Source organism: Bubalus kerabau, chromosome 2 (genome assembly GCF_029407905.1).
Source record: "Bubalus kerabau isolate K-KA32 ecotype Philippines breed swamp buffalo chromosome 2, PCC_UOA_SB_1v2, whole genome shotgun sequence".
In the NCBI taxonomy this organism is placed as follows: Eukaryota; Metazoa; Chordata; class Mammalia; order Artiodactyla; family Bovidae; genus Bubalus; species Bubalus kerabau.
Window position 1 is genome coordinate 113,630,451 of NC_073625.1, and position 6,000 is coordinate 113,636,450.

The 6,000-nt window shown below is 43.6% G+C and overlaps 1 long non-coding RNA gene across 4 annotated transcripts in view; it reads right to left on the reverse strand.

The window, feature by feature from the left end:
* LOC129643618 (uncharacterized) overlaps positions 1 to 3,706 on the reverse strand; it is a 28,132-nt gene extending 24,426 nt beyond the window's left edge. For 3 of the 4 annotated variants that reach the window (XR_008710406.1, XR_008710409.1, XR_008710407.1), the window contains exon 1: positions 216 to 349. This is a non-coding gene — a long non-coding RNA (uncharacterized LOC129643618). Of the gene's footprint in view, positions 1 to 215; positions 350 to 3,391 lie in introns of those variants that run through there. The other variant, XR_008710408.1, reaches the window with a different exon arrangement.
* Positions 3,707 to 6,000: the final 2,294 nt, after the last annotated feature.

Here is a 6,000-nt window from a genome sequence, read left to right on the forward strand (position 1 = left end):
TTTGGTTAGAGGGTTTTTTTTTGTTTTTTTTTTTAAATGGAGGTTTCATTACAGGCACAATTGAGTACATCATTAGCCCTTAGTGATTAGCTCAACCTTTCCAGGAGGTTGGGGTGATGGGCCAGCCCTCTAATCAGCTGGTTGGTTCCCCTGGCAACCACCCCCCCCCCCATTCAGAGGCTATCCAGGAGCCCCCAGCCCATAGCCATCCATACCATACAAAAGACATGTCCTTCAGAGATTCCAAGGGTTTTGGGGTGTGTGTATCAGGAAGCGGAGGCAGAGACGAAATTCTGTTTCTTCCTGTGTCATAAGCCCCATTAAGGTCCACCAGCAAATGAGTTAATTTCAGGGATTCTGCTCAGGTGGAAAAAATAACAAGGAGAGGCAACAGGAGGCCACTCTTCCTTTCTGTTCTTTCTTCACTTCTCATAAACCACACACCTGGGCATGGGCCCTGATTCAACCCATTAGTTGTTTCTTCCATTAAAACACTGGACCTGATGATCTTTAAAGGCCTGATCAATTCTGAATTCCAGCAAGAGGCAGAAAGAAGGCAGTGATGCGGGAAGGTACTGGGCTGCACCCCGCAGGCCTGCAAACCCAGTGCTTGTCCAACTTAAAGACTGAAAAAAAGGCCCAGAGTCAGCAACAGAGACATCAGTGATTTAATGGATGGGGGAGCTTGCATGTCTGAAGCAAGGTCCTGGAGCAACACCCCACCGTGTTTGTGGCAGACCGCAGACAGGACTTGGCGGTGGGCTTTGCTCCGGGGCAAGGGCAGATTACTAATTAAAGGGGAATTGAAGTCAAATTGGCCCATTGGTTACCTGGGAAACCAGCCGGGGAGCACAGCCAGTACCGCCCCTTTGATAAGCTGTCGGGTGGAGAGGTTCTGATCTAAAGATTAGAACAATCATTACCTGGGACCCGGGGCAAGAATGTAGGAAGGTCAGTCATGTGAGTGGGGCGTGAGTGAAGCAGGCACTGGTTGAGCAGGGGATGTACAGAGAGCAAGAGAACAGCCATTTTGGGTGGCCTGATCATACAGAAGGGGTGGTGGGAGGGGTGGAAATTCTCAAGTTTAGATAAATGGAGATGGGAAGGCCCTATATGGGAGACTTTGGTTTTTTCCAGAAGTGGTGTCTTACAGAACTGTTTCATGCGTAATTTACTGGGCTGGTACCATTTGTTCCCCAAAGAAAGCTAGGGTATATTTTGAGAAGCTCAGAATCATATTTTCCATACTTTTATATTTGCTACCATATCAGTAAACTAATGATGTTGTGGCCATCAAGCCAGCAGCCACTGCAGCTGCCCCCAGTTGTGTACTTTGAGGGGATTCAAGACGGAGAAAATTGAGATACTGGCCCTAGATAGTTAAGGTGCATACAAAGGAATGATTTCAATAAGCCTACTCTTGCATCTTCTCATACGCAGAAAAACTCTAAATTCATTAACTTTAGATGTCTGATTTTCTTTAATGAACGGTAATCTTTTGACTAGGTCTTCCCCTATGACTCAGCAGTAAAGAATCCACCTGCAATGCTGGAGACACAGGTTCAGTCCTTGGGTTGAAAAGATCCCCTGGAGGAGGAAATTGCAACCCACTCCAATGTTCTTGCCTGGGAAATCCCATGGACAGAGGAGCCTAGTAGGCTACACAGTCCATGGGGTTGCAAAAGAGTAGGAACCAACTTAGTGACTAAACAACAACAATCTTTTGTCTGGTTTTTGTTGCAAAACTCCTGTATATCCTGGCTCCTCCCTTATATCTTCGGAGCTGTCCCTTGGAGCTATCTGAGAAACTGTCTTCCAGGCTTAAGTCTCCAGAAGTTTCACCAAATAAAACATAATTCTCAAACTTTTATGTTGTGCATTTTTCAGTCGACACATATTTACTTTGACATCCCAGTGACTCAGATTGCAAAAACAACCTAACTCCCATGCTTAGCTCAGTAACAATGATAACAGTTTTGGGTGCTTGCTAAGTGCCTGATCCTGCTGTAAGCACTTTCCAGGCTTCAGCCCTCATAGCAAACCCAGGATAGGTTCTATTATTAGCTCCATTTTGCATAAGAACAAATTGCCCAAGGTCAAATAGATGATGAGCCAGGGATGTATTTGAGCTCAGGTTGTGGCTACAGAGCTCTGGGCTCCAACCAGGAGGAAGTAGGTCCTGGGCAAGGCTGTGTCTCACACACACACACACACACACACACACACACACACTCACACACACACACACACACACACACGAGTAAAGGAGCTTTCCCAAGAGCAGTGTATTTGCATGGCCAACCTTTGTACAAGGCCCTGTTCTAGAGTCAATTTACTCTTCACAACAGACCTGCAAGGTAAGTGTCACTGTTCCTACCTCACTGCTGCTGCTGCTAAGTCGCTTCAGTCGTGTCCGACTCTGTGCGACCCCATAGACGGCAGCCCACCAGGCTCCCCCGTCCCTGGGATTCTCCAGGCAAGAACACTGGAGTGGGTTGCCATTTCCTTCTCCAACGCATGAAAGTGAAAAGTGAAAGTGAAGTTGCTCAGTCGTGTCTGACTCTTAGTGACCCCATGGCCTGCAGCCTACCAGGCTCCTCCACCCATGGGATTTTCCAAGCAAGAGTACTGGAGTGGGTTGCCATTGCCTTCTCCTACCTCACATATCACAGTAAATGCTGGGTCTAGAATTCGAAAGTCCAGGGTCATCATGTTAGGCTGGAACCTGGGACCTACACTGGAGTGCTTGGCCCTGGACACACATCTCCTCAGGCAATGGAATACAAAGAAATTATAAGGGATTAAACATAACTGCACAGAGCGCAGGTGGGACAAATTATGGACAAGAAGATACAAAAAAGGCCACAAACCAACTGCCATTTCTGAGGTCCCAAGAGCAAAAGCAGGGTATGCTATCCATGATCCCCACTCATGACACCACCAAGAGGGTGGGCAGACCGCCTAAGCTGTGTCTCCTGCCCAGCCCATGGACCCACCTGTTGTTAACCCCTTTAAGGACCCAAGCTGCTCCTGTCCCAGAGTGCACAAGGGCAGCTGTTACTTGTTTTCACTGCCTAGTGCTGCAGCATAAACCCCAATAAAGCCTTGCATGGAATTCTCATCTGGCCTCAATTTCTAGTAACTAAAGAAAAAGTCCAGGGACCCATGTTAGTGACAATCCCTCTGTGTCAGGGGCCTTCAGACCAGGGCACACGAGCACAAGAGTTTCACAGAGTGACAGATTTAAGGAAACCAAGCACTCCCTTTCCTCAGACCATCAGAGAGAGTACCTGCCGACTCAAGCTCAGGGCTGAGATCAGTGAGAGGCGGTCAAGGTGGCAGGACCCGACTTCTCCCATGTGACGCGTGCCTGTCAGGGCTGCAGCCTTACCTAACGGTATCTCAGAATGTTTGAGATTGCAGTGAAGCACGGGGCTTTGGAAGCTCCTCCTCTCTGTCTCTTCCCCACTCTCAGCTGCAGGAAGAGCTCTAAGAGAGTCCTTTGTCACCCAGCCCTCCCTGTGGGCAAAATCCAGAGCCTTTCAAAGACGGGGAGGAAGGTGTTTCCCTGTGTACGTCAGATAGCTAAATTGTACACCTTCAAGTAAAGGAAACATTCTAAGAACTAAGTTAGTATTTTATATTTTCTTGGGCATGTATTCACGCTTTTTAACGGCTTTATGGAGATAGAACAGACATGCAGTTAGCCTCGGGTATTTAAAGTATATGACACAAGCTCTGTGCTACATGCGCATACCCATGAAACCACTGCCACCATCAGGATAAATGAACTTATCTGTTGCCTCTTTAACATCCTTCCCTCCACCTGCCCTGTCAACCATATCCCATCCCTCGGCAATCACTGATCTGCCTTCTGCCATTTCAGATGTTTCATTTTCTAGAATTGTATATACATGGAACAATACAGTAGATATTCTTTCTTTTTCTGAGTCCTTTCACTCATTCATTCATTTGCTCCATGTATCAATATTTTGCTCTTTCTTATTGCTGAATGTATCCATTGTAGGAATATACCACAATTTGTTTATCCCTTCACCTGGTAATGGATATTTAGACTGTATCTGATTTTTGGCCCTTACAAATACAAGTGCTATGAACATTTGTGTCTTTGTATGGAAGTATACTTCCCTGTCTCCTCGGTCAATACTTAGGAGTGGAATGACTGGATTATACAATAAATATATGTTTATTTAAGAAGCTGCCAAACTATTTTCTGAAGTGGTTGTCCCATTTTACATTCTGCCAGCGTGTAGGGGAGTTTCCCTTATTCCACATCTTCGTCACACTTGGTATGATCAGTCTTTTCAATTTTAGCCATTTTAATAGTTGTTACGGTACCTCACTGTGGTTTTAATTCACGTTTTTTTTCTAATGGCAAATGGCATGTTTCCACATGTTTATTTGGCATTCATCATTTTTTTCTGGTGAAAGGTCTTTCAAGACTTTTGCATATTTATTCTTGGGTTCTTTGTTTTCTTGTTACTGCACCTTGATAGTTCTTTATATATTCTGGATTTACCAGTGTTTTCTCCTCATCAGTGGATTATCTCCTTTTTTTTCCCTTTGGCCACACCACGTGGCTTGTGGGATCTTAGTTCCCTGGCCAGGGTTTGCACCCACGCTTTAGGCAATGAAAGCATGCAGTGCTACACTAGATCACCAGAGAATTCCCAGCCCAGTGGATTATCTTTTAACTCTTTTAACAGGGTCTTTCAAAGAGAAGTTCTTTATTTTGATGAAGTATGATTTAGCAGTTTTCTTTTATGGACTGTGCTTTGAGTGTCATATAAAATCCTTGCCTACCCCAAGCTCATGAAGATTTTCTCCTATTCTTTCTTCTAAACATTTTATTGGTTTTTATTAAATTTTGTCAAAACATTACCAAATACCATAAATCCATACTCATCTTTTACATTGATGCATATTACTTGATTATAAGCAAAAGATGAATATCATCGCTTCCTTGTTATCATTGCCACCTTCTCTAGTGTTCTAAATTCCTACCATAGATTTCAATGTCCACATTCTACCAGGAGTATATTGTGGATTCTTCTGTAAATAACGCACTTGACAATAATTATTGATGCATGCTTTGTAAGCCCTAACACACTCACTTTATCTCTCTGCTGTTAATCTTTCTCATTCTAGTGATAAATTCTAAACTGCTGCCCTCTAAAATTTAACTTTACATTTAATAATTGTCAAAATTCAAGTATCTCTATGTTTGATGTTAATAATAATCATGGTATCTTGATCCCAAATAATTTTTAACTTATACTTTTTTAAAATTAGCATTTCTTTTCACAGATATGTTTTAGTTGCAAAGAAGTATGATAGTGTGAACAATAAAAGACTTTCAAGCTTAAAAATATAGCTTTTCCTGTATTTTTTTTTAATGCTTTGTTTTTTAGATGCTATTGTTAAGTCACTTTAGTCATGTCTGACTTTCTGTGACCCCATGGACTGTAGACCGCCAGGCTCCTCTGTCCATGGGATCTGTAGGCAAGAATACTGGAGTGGGTTGCCATGCCCTCCTCCAGGGGATCTTCCCCACCCAGGGATCAAACACACGTCTCTTATGTCTCAGACATAAAGACATTCAGAGAATGGTTCCTGTGTTGGCAGGAGGGTTCTTTACCACAAGCACCACCTGGGAAGCCCTTCCTTAGATGCTATTAGTTACATTTAAAAGAATGGTTTTATTTTTAAATGGCAGTATTTGCAATATGCCAGAAATTACATCCTTTGTAGCACTTTAAGCTGTGATGAAAAATTTTAGATGTCAATGTAAAAATTATAAGGGTGTAACTAAAGTTTTCAAAATTCTTTCAGAAAGTATGTGTTTTTTTTTAAAGGCAGTACTACCACTCACCACTACTTATAGCCACCGCGCCACCTCTCACTAAAGAACTAGCAGTGGAGGCCAGAGCTGGCTGAGTTCTGGGCATGCTCCTGGGAGAGGGAGACAGCATGCTCAGA